The sequence below is a fragment of the Grampus griseus genome (assembly GCF_964374135.1).
Source record: "Grampus griseus genome assembly, chromosome: 13".
NCBI lineage: Eukaryota > Metazoa > Chordata > Mammalia > Artiodactyla > Delphinidae > Grampus > Grampus griseus.
In genome coordinates, this window is record NC_139007.1 from 41,956,538 (window position 1) to 41,973,154 (window position 16,617).

At 38.5% G+C, this 16,617-nt stretch overlaps 1 pseudogene across 1 annotated transcript; it reads right to left on the bottom strand.

Moving 5' to 3' along the window:
* Positions 1–5,239: 5,239 nt before the first annotated feature.
* LOC309831644 (nucleophosmin-like) lies at positions 5,240–6,094 on the bottom strand (annotated as a pseudogene). The gene has a single exon. The product of its transcript is annotated as a nucleophosmin-like (transcript).
* Between the last annotated feature and the right edge of the window lie 10,523 nt (positions 6,095–16,617).

The following is a 16,617-nucleotide window of genomic DNA, read 5'->3' on the forward strand; positions in this document are numbered from 1 at the left end:
TTACTTTCTGAATCTATTTCTAGATTAGTTTTCAGCGTATGTACATTATGCAATGATCTAAGAAACAGACATTTTGCACAATCCAGGGTGGAGAAGATTAGTTGTCCTTTCACCTTTCCCCGCAGTGTGTGAGAGAGAAGTTATGGCCGCCAGCATAGCACGCTAGATCTCTGGAGAGGACTGTTCCTACTAAAATAAAAAGGGAAAGGACGACAGGATAGAGAGAATTATGAACATGGAACCAAGATTTAAGTCTTGGTTCTGTCTCTTCCCTGTCTCCACCTGCACTGCTCCCGTCCTTGGGGACTCTGCTACAGCCAGGCCCTGCCACTTAAGGAGACTCAGCTGGTGGATCGGCAGCTGTTTTTCTTGCACAGCACATTTAACTTAACAAGATTTGGGACTAACTCTATATCTTTTCCTTTCTCCACCCAAATGAAATCATTTCCTTTTACCATCCTGCAACTAGTTCTTACGGAAGAGAAGAGTTAGGGTTATAAAAGAGAGGGAAGGACAAGGAAGGAACAGCCCCCTTATAAGCATGCGAGGGTTTCATATGTGAGCTTGAAAGAAAGCTCACACTTGCAGAAGGACAATGGTGCCTAAAGGCCTGAACTTGCCATGTTTGTGAGGATCACCGTTCCCATCTTTGCTGGGCCAGACCCTGGAAATGAACCATGTCATTCCTTGAAAGGAATCTTTGTTTCCTTGTTAATTAGCTATATTTTGCTTTTGCTTTTTAAAGATTGTTCAGGCTTTACAATATCAAAATCTTGTTGGGAGTTAATGTGCAATTTTCAAAGTCATGTTAAATCATGCAATGAAAAAAGAAAATACTCCCTAATCCTCATAACCTTGCAAAATGAAAAATGGCAAGGTTTGCCTTTTTTCCACAGCACATGAAATTTGAAAAATAGCGTGAAGACTGCATCTAAACCCTCTCTCTGCCCTAAAATGGCATAGCAATCTAAAGAATGAGTACATGCACTAACATATGTTGTCAGCTGTCTTAATAAGAGGGTGTTTCTATAATATGATGTTATTTCTTCAAGCTGCGTTCAATATTCTTGGCTGCCAGATGACAAGAGGGGAAAATATAAGACACTTTTAGGGCAGAGGACAAAGACTCAAGGACTGGAGTGGGGGGAGGGGAGGAAGAGAGGAAAAAGTCTGAAATTTGCTGCTCCTCTGCCTGTCCTATTTAATTGTTGAGATGGGTGGGAAAGAAGCACATAATGTAGGAGTTTGGGGAAGACCAGTTGCCTCAATGTTGGCAGTGACTTGGAGGACATTTTTATTTATTTTCATATTGAATGCTCCTTTAACCAAAGAGGCAAAGTTGGGTAAACATGTACTCAAGGCAGGAGAGAAAGACCCTTCTACTCTTGGGCTGTCCTCAGGGAAGTACCAGGCCTGCTGACATTCTAAGGGCTGGCCTCTCTCAGAGTTACTTTCTGAAGAGAGCAGTCACAAATGGAAGGACATCGTAAGCCTCTTTAATGTTGTATTCAAGCTCTGGCCTCTCCCAGCACACACGCACCCACACACACACCCCTCCCTAGCCTCAATTCTGGTTAAGAGAGAGTTGTTTTTAGTTTTGTTACATAAAGTGGCAAAGCTGAGTAGCTTGAGGAGCTGGCCAGTGGGGCCTTTATGACGTCCCCTTCCATTACAGAGTTTTGAGCCTTCAAAGGATTTGCAAACTACTGACAATGAAAAAAGATAATTGGTTGAGAATATAAATTCTTAACCATGCTTACTACATGTTTTTATTTCTTTGGTTTGGTCTTCATCCATGTCAACAGGGTTTATATGGTAAGTCAATTGAAGGTAGGCACAGTGCTGACATGCCCTAGATTTTCTAAGATGGCCCTGATTTCAGATGTTCCACTCTGTGGGCTCTTGAAATACCCTCAAATTTATCAGAAGATCTGCCCCATAGCTAGTCTGTCTATGTGGCAGACTAGGTTCTTAATTAAAAGTTTGTTGTGATGGCAGTGGCTAGTCCTGATTCATAGCTGGTCAGTGGTGACAGCCAGGCCAGAGTCTTCTGATGCAGAATTGCTCCCACGAGTTGACACTGTGGTTTTGTTGTTCTCAGAGGTCCAGAGGAAGGAGAACACTCCCTCCATAGCATCCGGGATAAATTTTTTTTAAAATTGTGAGAATGAACAATTTTGCTTGATAAAGTGAAATTTACTCCAGTGTTGGCAGTGACAGTATGAATGTCTTTTTTAAGGAAATGATCTGCAGCTCATAAATTTTGCCAAAACTTTAATAAAACTAAAATATCCCTAAGTGAACTTAAAATCATTCTGGAACAGCAAAGCTCCCCAGTGAGATGAAACTTGCTTTTTTTTTTTAAGCTAATCTTTGAAATGAAATTTTACTTTTCCTTTTCAGTTTCCATGATAACTTTTTCAACAGTTCAGTTGAAGAATTCATCACCTTTTGGTTCCAATGGACTACTGTAGCAGTTTTAGCAATTTAAAGTGCTTCAGTTGGGATCTTATGTTTTAATCCCCATCACTCTCTCCAAACACACACACTGCTGGGAGGGCAGCTTCTCTGAGTCACTGACTCAGGCAGCAGAATGACAACTGCTGTAGACGCTCAGCAACACAGCTGACATGTATTTGAAAAGTGAAGTGTTAGTGTCATTTAGAGAGCAGAGCAATATCCTCCATCAGAGATGAACACTTGGATTAAGAGAGAGTACTTAGTTCCCATAACATTTAGGGTCTGAAATAAGTGCTCGAAGCAGATCTCTTGACCCTGAAGTTGAGGTCAGCTACTCTTGGGCAGGGTCATAAACTTAAAAAAATGCTGTTAATAGAGTTTAATGAGGTGAAGGCTATTTCCAATTGAATCTTCAAAAGCCCTTCAAGCTGCAATTGCCAATTACTCTTTGCTTAAGAAAAATGACTTCACCCATTCATAGCCACTGATTCTTATTTATTGATATTACTTTATTAGAGACATTAAAGTAACATGATTAAAACATTTGAATATTAGATGTCTATGTTTATTCCTTTTCCTTCCTGCTCTAGCCATACCAAAGATCTTAAAATTGTCTGAACAAGCCATGTTATTCTATTGTTAGCCTTTAAACATGTTTTCTCTTTCAGAAAAACTGTATCCTCTCCTTTGCCTCTCTTTGCCTGGCTAATTCCTACTCATCCTTCAAGTTTCAAGCTACATCTACTATAACTGGTTGGGGTGCCACTCCTGTGAGCTCCCTAAACCCCTGTGCTTACCCACCCTGGTACTTGTCGCATTTTTTACTTGTCTGCCAGGACTTTCCATCACTGTACCATAAGTTATTCTCTCCAGTGCCTTCTACACATTAGGTCCTCAATTAATATTTTTTGGATGAATGAATAAATGAAGAATAGAGTAATAAAAAATAAGTAAATCACTTTGCGATTAGTGGAAATAGTGTCTTTCAACTATTATTGTGCATCAGGATCACTTAGAATGCTTGATAAAAATGTACATTCTCAGGTTCTAACTGCAGGAATTTTGCATGAAACACAGTGATAACGGTGGCAAGCTACAAATAATTTGTTACTACCAGAGCATAAAATGTAGACAGAAAATGGAGGTTATTGGGGCTGGAGGTAAGGTGGGGAGAAAGATTTGAGGAGCCAGTCAATGAGCTTGGGTTTTATCTGCAGCACAGCTTATGGGGGAGTCAGCAAAAAGAGCTTTATGATTAGACTTCTGGTGTCTGTGTAGAAATTAGATTCAACATTGGTTCTCAACCTTGGTTGCATATTATAATTATCGGGATAATTTTAACAAATAAGTAATGACGCCTGGGTCTACCCTGAGAGATTCAAATTTAATTGGTCTGAGGTATAGCTTGGGCTTGGAGTTGGTTTTAAATCTCCTCAGGTGATTCTAACAAAGTCAATACTGAAAACCACCAAAATAGAAGAGAAGAATTGTCCATACAATTTGGCAATCAATTAACTCTCATGTGACATCTCAAATTGTAGTTGTGTGTTGAGGAAAAATAAATTTAAAACCCAAATGAGATATTACTACACACCTTCCAGAATGGGTAAAATGAAAAATAGTAGGAAACTAAATACTGGAGAGTGTGTGGAGCAGCCGGATCTCTCATATACCTGCTGGTGGGAATGTGTGGCAGTTTCTTCAAAGCTAACAATGCAACTACCGTACAGCCCAATATTGGTACTCCCGGGCATTCATCCCAGAGAAATGGAAACTTAGATTGACAAAAACATGTATACATGAATGTTCATAGCAGTTTTAATTAATAGCCCTAAATTGGGAACAACCTAAATGTCCTCTAATGGGTGAATAGTTAAACAGACACTGGTATGTCCATATCATGGAATACCACTCAGCCATAAAAAAAGAACAAACTATTGACAAATGGAACAACTTAGATGGACCTCAGGGGCATTATGCTTAGTGAAAAAATCCAATCTCAAAAGGTTACATACTATATGATTCTACTTACATAACATTCTTAGAATGGCAAAGCAGTAGAAATGGAGAACAGATTAGTGATTGTGATTGGGGGTGGGTGAGATTACAAAGTGGTAAACTGAAGGGGTCCCTTTGGCGTGAGGGAATAGTTCTGTGTCCTGATTGTGGTGGTGGTTACACAAATCTATACAGGAGATTAAATCGCATAGAACTACATGCTATTATAAGCACACACACATATACACATACAGTTGAGTGGCAGGCAAAAACTGGAGAAAACCAAATAAAGTCTGTAGTCTAGTTATCAGTATGGTACCAGTGTCAGTTCCCTGATTTTGATATTATACAACAGTCAAATAAAATGGCACCATAGAAGCTGGGTAAAGGATTCATGGGATTCTGTGTATCATTTTTGCAACTTCTTGTGTGTCTACCATTATTTATTAATTATACTTATTTATTTGTTTATTAACATATTTAATTTATTTCACATGTATATTTTTGTCTCCCCACCATTTCCATTTGTCTGACCACCACTATTACTATGCCCTATGATAACATTCTATACATACTTAAAACCAAGCAAAGGGTGGAGTTTCATCTTTAAAAACTAAACAGGCATTTTGGACAACACATTCTTAGCAATGGAACCTGGACAACATGTATCAGAAATGGTAGGGAAAGTTCTCATTCTGCATTGTAAAAAGGACTGCCAGATGACAACTGTTACAGAAATGAAAAAGATGGAAAATTTTAACAAACCATTTAAACTATTTTCTTAAAGAGACTTCCTCCACTTCCACTGCAGAGATCTTGAATAGACTCCTGGTCAGTCATCTGGAAAGAATTCTTCACATAACTGATGAACTTGGCTTCCACTTTGGGAAGAGAACAATCTTTTTCTATACTTGTTTGCATTTTTGCTTTAATGTCTTCTATAGAACTAGGTTCTTTTGGTGTTTTAGGAGTTCTTTCCTATTTTTTTTAAGGATTCTTGACCTTTGATCTCGGTGTTGAAGGTTTCAAGTTTTTTCCATTCTGGTTTGATTTTTATGCATTTTTGGCTGGAGCATTTTCTATAGATTTCATTACTGGAGCTTTTTTCTTTAGCTTCCTCATTACCAAAATCAACATCATCATCTTCTTCTTCATCAGCAGCAAGTTTTACTTTTTTTTCTGTGGAAACTTGCTATCACTTACAGGGGCAGAAAGGGTTTCCAGATGTACTTAAGAGTTTCGCATCCTCCTCCTCTTCATCTTCTGAATCTGTATCTTCCTCCACAGCTACTAAGTGTGTGCACTAAGATGCACAGGCCCTGAACAACACTTCAACTGTAAGATCACAGGTGGTGTAATTTCAAAGCTCTCACGGGAAACTGTTGGCTATACAGACATTTTCAAAGTTGCCAGTGTTACTTTCACTGGACTGCCTTCATAATTCACTGCCTCTGCTTCAACAGTATGCAATTCATCCTTTGCACCAGCCCCTAAACTGACTGTTCTTAAAGATAACTGGTGCTCATTTTCATTATTATCTACTTTAAAGTGATAATCTTTGTCAGCCTTTAGTTGACAACCAAAACGATAGCTCTGGGACCTCAGGGTCCATGCCCACGTCCATTGAGTTTTCCATGAGGTCGGTGGCGCATGTTTAGGTGGGAGAGGAGGTGGACAGAGATAAACAACTACTGTCTGGAGAATAGCCATTATTTTAAAAAATTATAGTCATGTATTGTTATTCATTATTTGTATTATTTAAAATTTCATGCATTTATATTTAATTCCTTAGCTAGATTAGAGATTTAAGTATAGTGACAGTGTGTTATAATTGTCCTAATTCAAGTCAGTATAAATCAATTCAATGAAGTTAAATTGAATTCATTTCAATAAATATTTAAGGGCCTATTAGACACAAAATTAGTGAGGTTTATTCTTCTCACCCTTAATATTATATTGACCCTCCAGTATAGCACAGTAATGTGGACACAGCAAGATCTCAAAAAATAGTATCATTTGACTGGCCATATTAATTTTTATAGCGACGTGTCCTTCTGTTATTTACATAAATGCTGCATTTTCTTTACTCTCTTTTCTTTCTCTGAAAAGATGAAACATATCTGTAAGGAAAATATGTTTCCAAATTAGTTTCTGCTCTTTAGATTTTTAAGCCACAAGAACTTAGGAAAACATTGATATGCCTCATACATTTATATCAGGTTTTAAGTTGCAGGTATGTTTTAGTATATTATTTTACAGCAGAAGACTAATATATATTTCTATTCTTACCTTGAAATCAGGACAAAAACAGCTTAGGCTACCAAATGAAATTCTTGGTCTTTTTTTTTTTTATATATATATATAATCACCAAGCTTAAATTTGCGGGACAGAGGGTGATTTTCTCCATGTTTTCTACCTGGTTCAACATTCCCAGACAGCTATCACAAGCCAAATATCATTTCAGTAAATGAGAAATTCTTGTTTTCGGTACTGATTGGCTTTATTACACATGAAGGTTAATTGGGAGACTTCTCAAGCTTATCTGGGTAATGAGGAACAGTTGCAGTAGATCGCACCCCCCCCCCCCCCCCCGCCAACCACCCAGCTCCTACATCATTTTGACTGAGCAATACCCAAACAAAGCCTTGTGCAACTGTGCAACTGGGGCGTCATTTAACTGCACTGCAAACCCTGGCTGCGCTTGAACCCAGTGAGCAGCTTCACAGGAAGCCAGAGGGAAACAAAAAGCCCCAGAGGAAATGTTCAATTAGCAGTGGTGCCACCCTCCACGCCCCCGGACCACTGCAGCTCTAGGATTTGACTCATGGAGTTCCAATGTATTGTGCTTAATTAGATCTCTATCCCACATCAATAAGTGGTACTACCCACAGCAGAAATGTGCTTGCCTGATACAGAGGCACTAAATGGCAGATTTTTGTATCCCCAACAGAAAAATATCATTGCTAATTAAGTAGCAAAGAGAAAGGATGCCTCTAACTGCCTTGAAGAGCTTATAAAGCGCTTTACCTGTCTTATAACATCTTTAATAACAACAGCTAAGATGTTTGAGCACTTACTATGGGCTAAGCATTGTACTGTTTCACGTGTATCATCTCAGTTAATCCTCTCCATAAACCTAGGATAGATCTACTAGGCATATGTTAGAGATGATGCCTAGAGCTCTTACAAAGCTTGTCTAGGGTCACAAAGCCAATAGGTGCACCCAAGTCCAGGTGCATCCTTCCTGAGAGATTCACTCTTACCCTAATGGATAGGTTAACAGAGAATGCTGTACAAAGAACTCATTGAGAGAAGGTTACTTCGTGGAGTAGTTATTAAGGCAGCAGATATTTTTCCAGTTCGTTTACCAATTGGCCAGGTCACCAAGTGGATAACCAGTTCTCTCTTTCTCTGGTTATCTATATGCATGTTTGGGATGACCTGCTTTTTACTGTGTGGTATTGTGATGCTGCAATGTTTGTTAGGGAGTTAAAGTTTTCAGGTAAAAACAATTTGCTTAGTAATAAAGGAAGAGTTTGTCAGTAATGCTTTGGATGGTAGATAGATGTGTGCCATTGGCGCCCCTCTTGCTAGCTTCTCCTCATCCAAGGCTCCTCTTCCCACGACCACCTCTTTCTTCTACACAGTCTTGTCCTGTCATGATCTTCATTTGGGGCTTTAAGGGGCTTAGTTAACAGTCTTTTATTCCACTGATTCCTTTTACCACTCTTTTCAGTTCATGACAGCAAGGAAGTGGAGTAATAGCTTAAGAGGGCAGGTTTAAAATCAGACAGATCCAGGTTCAAATGCCAGTATCGGCACTTGCTGACACTTAAAACACACATTTTGGTCACGGAAACACACATTTTGGTCAAGGCACTGAATTTCCCTGAGCCTCAGTTTCCTCATCTGTGAAATGTGAGTAACAAGGACACAACCTCTTTGGATTGTTGTGAGATTGATTTAAAGCCTTATTCCTGGCACGGTGGAAGTGCTCAAGTATCACTCATGAATAACTGTCAACAACAACAATAAAAACAGCAACAATTCAGCACCACTCGTTTCCAATTCATTGTACCTGCTCTTCCCTGAATTTGGAATTTCTTTCTTCTTCACTAATCTCTGAGCTTCCCTAGGCTCCACATACTTTTTAGCAACCATGAAGACCATGTGTATGTAGTTCTGTGCAATTGCAAAACTTACATTGCTCTGTATTCTAGTTGCCAAGTACTGTAATAACCATTAAAAAATATTTTCCCGATATATTATTTTGCACCTGTGTAAACCTAAGCAGCTGTGCTCAGCTATGTATAAATATTTGCTTATGTGCTTCTGTTACATTTATTTATGTGATTCTGTCTACAGCCAGTTGCTCTGTAAATGATAAACTCCTCAGGGCCAAGGACCTCACTCTCTACTTCTGCAACAGAACCGAGGATCCGGGTATCCTCCCAAGAATAGATTTCAGGAAGGCTGAAACTTGAACATATAGTACTACTTTAATGAGATGTTAATGACAAGTTTCCAAACATTGTGTTTGGAACATATGTTTCAAGGCTGAAACTTGAACATACAGTACTGCTTTAATAAGATGTTAATGACTAGCTTCCAAACATTGTGTTCTCATTGAGAGCATTATTTCTTAAAGCAGTTTCAGCCACAGCCAGTGTTCTGTGGAAATGTTCAACTTAGAGGTCTTCGGTTGGTGATTTTTCACATTTTAAAAGTTAAAAGAACAAAGCTATACTTTGGGAAACAACAAGTTAACAATCAAGAAAAAGAAAGAAGGGTTTAGTAATTGTTACTTTCAAGAAAGCTTCAGATCATATTTCCTTTGACCAGTGAAGTGATTGGTACGTTGGATTAAGAAAATATCGAGTCACGCCTAATAGTCAAATAATCATAGCTGCACTTTTAGAGCACTTAATAGGTGCCTCGTTAGGAGTTTGTTTTGTCTTGTCTCATTCAGCCTCCCCAGCACTCCCATGAGATAGGCACCATGTTCCTCTCCATTTCACATTCAAGGAAACTAAGGTTAAGAAAGGTTTACCTATTATCCAGGATGCAGCTGAAAAGAAATGGAGCCAGGCCATGTTAATCACTGAGCTGTACTGCCTTCTTCAAAAGGGAAGGAGTTTTACAGATGAGCTATAAAGATAATTCCAATATTCCTCTTTTTCTTCTTCCATAATACTACCCCTGCCTGGACCCCTGCAAGGGAGAGGAAATTCTATTAGTATATTCATGATTAAGCTTGTTTACTATAGATAAATAATGATAACTGCAGGGGTTTTGGATGGTTTGCTAGGAAAATTAAAAAAAAAAAAAAAGAAAGAAAAGAAAACTCTCTCCCTAGTTGTTTGCCTTCAAATGCTCCTGCTCTCCCACTGCCCGGCTCTCCCTTCACTGCCTTATAGTGAAATGTTCAAGGGAGGATTGTCCTGTCAGAGTGAAGCCATTAAGGAAAATGTCTCACTGCCTTTTGCGAGGACAAGCAGGAAACCTCTTTTGCTTTCTTTCTCTTTTACCCTCATCCTCTTCTTTTCCCTCCCCAGCTCTATTCTTTTAGAATAAATAACAGCTAACTTCACTCAGGCATTGGGTAACTTGAGCCATCTCGAGCATTGTCTGAGAAAGCTGGCTCTCAACACACACCACGTGCAGCTGCTTGGGGCCCTGCTCTTTGGCAGCCTCACCATCCCCATCTGCTCCTCCTGGATGTCAGGACCCAGCAGTTACAGAACTGGCCTCTGGACCTGCACGTAAAGCATGCTTTTGTAATAAAACATCCAGTTGGTCTCTTCCAACTTCAGACATTCTGTGAGTCTCTCAGCTGTGAGTTGTAGGGGATCCAAGAACCTCTCAGTGGAGTCAGGACTAGGCTGTGGCTGATTTGTAGAATTCTTACATTTGTTCTGTTTTACAACAAGAGAGTTTCCAAGTCAAAGCAGCATGCTGTATTCTATAATGTGATGGTGGAGAGCAGAGGAGGATGGATAGAAAAGGATGCTGATGATGCTTACACTTCAAGCTCCTCAAATGCCTGGGTTCTGACAGGGGCCTCTGCTGCATTCATAATTCTCCCAGATTGTATAATCTTAAAAATGGCATCCCAAATTGTATAATCTTCAGGCCACTTAATACTTGGGTCTGGCCCTGGTTGAGTGACTTTTTGAGGAGTAGTTTAATTTACATTGTGTTTGACTAAGAAATTCAAGCCCTTGAAGGCTAAATATGAGGAAGGTAGTGCAAATAATATGAATAACTAACATATCTTGAGTCTTTTACATGCAGTAGGTACTGTTTTAAGCATTTTTCTTATTCTAACTCTTCAACTCTCACAACAACCCCAAGCACTAGGTCTATTTTTAGCCCATTTTTAGGATGGGGATATTGAGGTTAAATGACTTACCTAGGGCTCCAGTTCAGGCAGTCCCAATCCCCAGCCTTTGCTGTTAGCCACTGTACTGTGCTGGTGTGAACTGAGACTTTCTATCTTACTTCTGGTTCTTTTGATGTCTTTGTTCGTTGTCTTCAGTAAGTCAATGAGTTTCTTTTTGCCTTAGTCACCTCATCAGAAGATTTTACCTCTCCGATTTCCAGAGGTGAGAATGGAATTACATGTTTCATATAGGAGCCTGGAATCAGAGAATTGGCAAAATGTGCTCTGATCAAAATCCAGAGGTAGCAAGTGACTTGCCATTTGGCAACAGAACTGGGGTTGGCTCTATTTCTCACTCCTCACCATGAAGGCTCTTCTTCAGAATATACTTACATTGTAATAAGTCTAGAGTAGAGTAGAGTGGTATAGCAAGTGCAGAGCATAGAGTAGAATTTCTGTCTGTATTCAGTCAAAGTTTGATATAAATCTGTGTTCTTAATTTCAAAAATTAAAAAGAAATTCTTTTTATTTTACTTGCAAATAATTGTATCTTTGTTCACATAAAAAGAAATTCCACATTGTGTTACAAAATGGAACAGTTAACTTCTGTGACTCACGATTATTATCTTTAAAAAGAACCATTCAATAAATAAGCAGCCCATATTTCAGTTCAGGGCTGTTGATGTTTTCAGTGGATTCTTCTATAAAATGTAGCGTAAATAAATAAGTTGAAATTGTTTGTTTAGACAAATCTAAAACATTTACTCCCACACAAGCAATGAAATGTAGATTTTTCTTTTGAGGCTTAGATGTTTCTCACAGTATTATAGTGGTTCACTGGAGTTCCACTCATGCTCAAGGTCATTACATATCTGAAACCCTCAGGAAACACATTGTATTATTGTTCTTGAACCACTTGAGCATTGTAGATTGACTGAGTTTTAAAACCACATCATGGGTGAAAAGCACAAAATTGTGTTATTATGGTTTTCTTCAAGGAATCCCAGAATTTCTAACTGTAGCTTTAACTGTGTTATACAATAACTCTCCCAAACACCATTTTAAACAAGTAATCTTTTTTATTATTTCTTTTGGCCTTCTCCTTGTGTGTGTATAAACAGTGAAGACTCAACAGTATTTTTTGTCAGCCCTGCCCTCACATAACCCACACTAAGAATTTCTACTTTCTTCACATTTGGTAGTAACTCCTCACTAGGCCTTTGGGCTATAAGGGTAACTTAAAGGACAGGAGACCCACTTGGCCGTCAGACTTTGGAGCGCCTCCTCACTTCAAACCTTTGCCCTGTCAGTGTCCCCAGTTCTAATAAGGAGAGAAAGAAAGGAAACAATGCCTCTCATCTACTCTAAATTCTCCTCAAGAGACCACTCTGTGATTCTGCTTTTTCTCACCTTCACATTCTTGGAAGGAGAGTTGACACATGTTACTTCAATGTCCTTGCCTCCTTCAGTCCTTGGAAACCTCCTCATCTTTGTGACTGCAACACTGGCACAGTTGAACACTCTTCTCTGAACTCTGCACACTTCTTACTTTCTAGATACAACTCACCTTTGGTTCTCTTCTTAGCTCTTGGACCACTTTTCCCTTTCTTCTCTTTCCTTTGCTGATTCCTCTTCCTTTGACCAAATATTAAATGTTATCTAAATTTCCAACTCTGTTTGTTGTTCTTTTCTTCAGCTTTCCACATCACCCTGACTGATTTCACCCAATCTCTTGGTGTGAACTCCAGTATTTTCTCTACAAAGTCTACCTCCAGCTTGATCCTCTTATCTGAGCACAGAAACAAACTTCCAACTAATCTTTGACCTGCTCCAGCTGGAAGACCTGAAGCATCTCAAACAATACATATAAAAATAAAACTATCACCTTCTCTGTAAAACCCATCTTTTCTTTGTGTTCTTCATGGACATTGGTAAATGTCATCACTGCTTATGGGTCCATTCCATCTTAAAATGTCAGATGTCTTCTACTCTTCTTTCTGCCTCACTCCAGTATCCAATCATTTGCTAAAATCCTGGCAATTCTATCCTGAATGCCTCTCAAATCCAGCTATTCCCACTGTTACTCTAAATATGTCACATATCATCTCTCGGTCTAGGTAATTCTATCTGCCTAACTACTGTTTCTGATTTCAATATCTCCTTCCTTCCCTTCACCTCCACTGTATTCTCTCCATGCCACCAGAGTGGCCTTTATAACATGAATCTTAATGGCAGATGCTTCTGTCTATAAACTTATAGTTCCTTAAGGATCCATAATATTAGATTAAAAAAATCATACAAAAGAATATAAAGAATAATCTCAATATTAGTAAAAATAACACACATATACACAGTCCACCAAAATGTAAGCTGTGGTTATCTTGTTATTGCTAAGTCATAGTATTGGGATGAGTTGTATTTTTTTTTTTTTTTGCTTACTCTTATCTCTACAACGAGAATATGTTACTTGTGTAACAAGGCAAAATTATTATTTAAAAACAAACTGATGGAGTAAAAAAGAGCTGACCTAAGTAACTTTGGAAATAGTGTTTTTACTAGATGCTATAAAGCTAAAAATGAAAAGAACTATACATAAACTCTGTACTCTTGTTGGTAAATTCATTTCTTACAGGGTTATGCATTGGCAATTGTGAAACTGCTTTACAAGTATACAAGCAATAAACAAATATGTAAATAAATTGCAGATAATGAGAGTCAGGTTTCTCACTGCAAGGGACAGAAGTTACAAATAAGCAAGTGGGGAAGGCTGAAATAAACCTGGTGGTAGATTAGAGCTGGAAACATCAGTACAAACGCATGTTTAATATAATATTTGAACAGATAGATGGATACAAAACAATTATTGATACGTGTGTGTACATGGGTTAGTACACATGTATATATTTCCTAGCTCTGTCCTTTGAGAGGGCCAAGAAGCAGTGAAATCTCAGTAGCAACAAGCACACCAGCACCTGGACTTGGTTTCCAGAAGTCATTTTCCAACATCAGGAACCAAAGCTCCTTGGAGAAATATCTGACTCTAGTCCTGGGTCACAGAAAATCAAAGATGAGCCTGGAGCACTCGTAGTGCCAGATTGAGAGGAAATGCATTTAAAAAAAAAAGATGGAGCATGTCAAAAGGACATAGGAACCAACTTGAAAGAGCTTGAAATGCTAAAAGGTGAAACAATTTGAGCAAAAAAAAAAGAGAGAGAGAGAGAGAATTGAATTATAATCCAAATAATTTTTTAAAAAATCCTACTTTTATACTAACATAAATAAATGGTTGAATAAATAAATAAATGGGGGAGAAGAGGCAAATCTTTCTTACGGAAGAATTCCAAATAATTTATGTAGATACCACTCCCCTCTCTGGGGCGGGGGGGTGGGTAGAGCTTAATTCTCTTCTCCTTTAGTGTAAGCTAGACTTAGTGCCACTCCTCTAATGAATGTTGTTAGAAAAAAAGGGAAAACTTGTCCCTGTACAGTGGAGAAAACTAGCAGACAGCACCTTAACCACGCGATCACCACACCAGTGATTAGTGATTTTAACATCATGTTCCCCCTTATGAGGGGATGAGCGGGACGCATCACCTCTGGGGTATTCTTCCCCCAAATCATGAGAAAACAACAGATAAACTAAAATTCAGGGATGTTCTACAAAATATCTGACCAGTACTCTTCAAAAGTGTCAAGGTCATGAAAAACAAGAAAGACTAAGAAACTTTCACAGATAGAGGAGACTAAGAGACATGATGCTTAAATGCAATGTGGTCCCTTGGATCCTGGGACAGAGAAAGAACATTAGTGGAAAAACTGGTGAAATCCAAATGAAGTCTGTAGCTTAAATAAAGGTAATGTATTAATGTTAATTTCTTAGTTTTGACAAATGATCCATGGGTTTGTAAAATATTAAGATTAGGAGAAGCTGGATGAAAGTATATGGGAACACTGTTCGATTTTAGCAACTTTTCTATAAATCAGATATTACCCCAAAATAAAAACTAAATAAAAAAACAAACAAAAACATCTCATGGCCTGTGCAGGGCTTCTCAACCTGTCTTGAAAAAGTCATCTGGAAGTTTTTCAAAAGTACATGCTTGGGCACCACCTGGGAGATTCTGGTTCAATAGGACTGTGGTTGAGTCAGGGAAACTACAACACATAATTGTAAAGTGGCACAGGAGAGCCTCATATACTTCAGGTATTGCAAAACCACTTGTCTGTGGTTTTGCAAACAGAGCCTGCCTATGCCATTTCCTCTATAGACTTTTAAACTTTTTGTAGTAAAAATTGCTCAGAGACCACAACCAGAACTGCCTTTTATAATTATAATTAAGAATATACTAACTAATAAGGCATAAATTATTCTGTGTATAAGGAGTATAATTGGTAGATTGAATGGTTTGTCACACAAAGAACTTAATGAGACTGTGTATTTTATTTCTAAACACAGTACATTATAAGTTTGCCACTTGACACCCATCAACCCAAAAGCTTATTAAATATTTATGGGCCAAGAAATTATTTCCACATCTTCATTTTGCATTTCATTCGCTTTGAAGTGGAAATTTACACATGATATCTTTCCAGCAGGATTTTCATGTGGTTGTCCTGTACTTGCAAGCTTTTTGTGAAACTGAAACACTCTAAAGTTATTTCAATAAACAGAAAAACAAAACAAAACCCAACTTGGTAAGATGTAGGGAAAAGTTAAAATAAAATGTACTGGAAAAAAAGATTGAAATCAGAGAGTCCATGTAAATTATATCCAAAGTGTTCGTACATGTCTCTGGGAGTGTATGTGTGCTTGCAGCCTTTTACAGAGGTCTGTGAATGCCTAGAGATTCATGAGGAAGTGTCAGGGGTTTCTTAGACTCTCTGAAATTGAAGAAAAAAATATATATGTACATTTTTCCTGGGGATTCTTAATGAGAACGGTAAGCCAAAAAGAGTTAAGAAATGCTGGCCATGGGTAGTCTTTTGGGTAACAGTAACATACATTTATATTAACTAAATTACTACACTTTTAAATTAAATAACTGGCAAATAGTTGTACTGTGATCTGATCTCATAACAAGACCCATTGCTAATGACCTACTGGAACACAAATGCAATCTTCTTTATTTTTCCCAGTAGAGAGTTGAGAAAGGTCTTGCAATGCAACGAATGTTCTCAGAAAGAATGACGAAAATGAAAGCCTCCATCTAAGGATAGGGCGTTCATTTATCAGATGTTTACAAAGTCTTTACCATGTGCCAGGCACAGTTCTAGGGTTTTGGAATAAACTAGCTGACAAAACAGGCAAACATCTGTCTCTCACAGTTTACTTTCAAGTAGGGAAGATAGACAATAAAGAATAAGCAAAATAAGTAAGTTACATAGTATGTTAAAAGGTGATATCAATGCTATGTAAAAGAGAAAAAATAGAGTAGGGTAAGGGGGATTGAAACTGCCAATTGGGGTGGGAACAGTTGTATATTAAATAAGGTGAGAGGGTAGCTCTCATCGAAGTGGTGAGATTTGAGCAAAGATTTGAAGGCGGTGAGGGAGTTAGCTGGGTGGATCCTGGGGAAGAGCATTCCAGGCAGAGGGAACACTCAGAGCAAAGGTCATGTTGGGGGAACAGCAAAGAGGCTTCTGGCTGGAATGGAGCTAAAAGTGAGGGAGGAGGAGAAGAAAAATAGGAAAAGAGGCTAGAGACGTGATGAGGCAGCAGGGGCTTTGCAGCCGCTGTAAAGACTTAGGTTTTTTCTCTGCACATGATGGGAGCCAC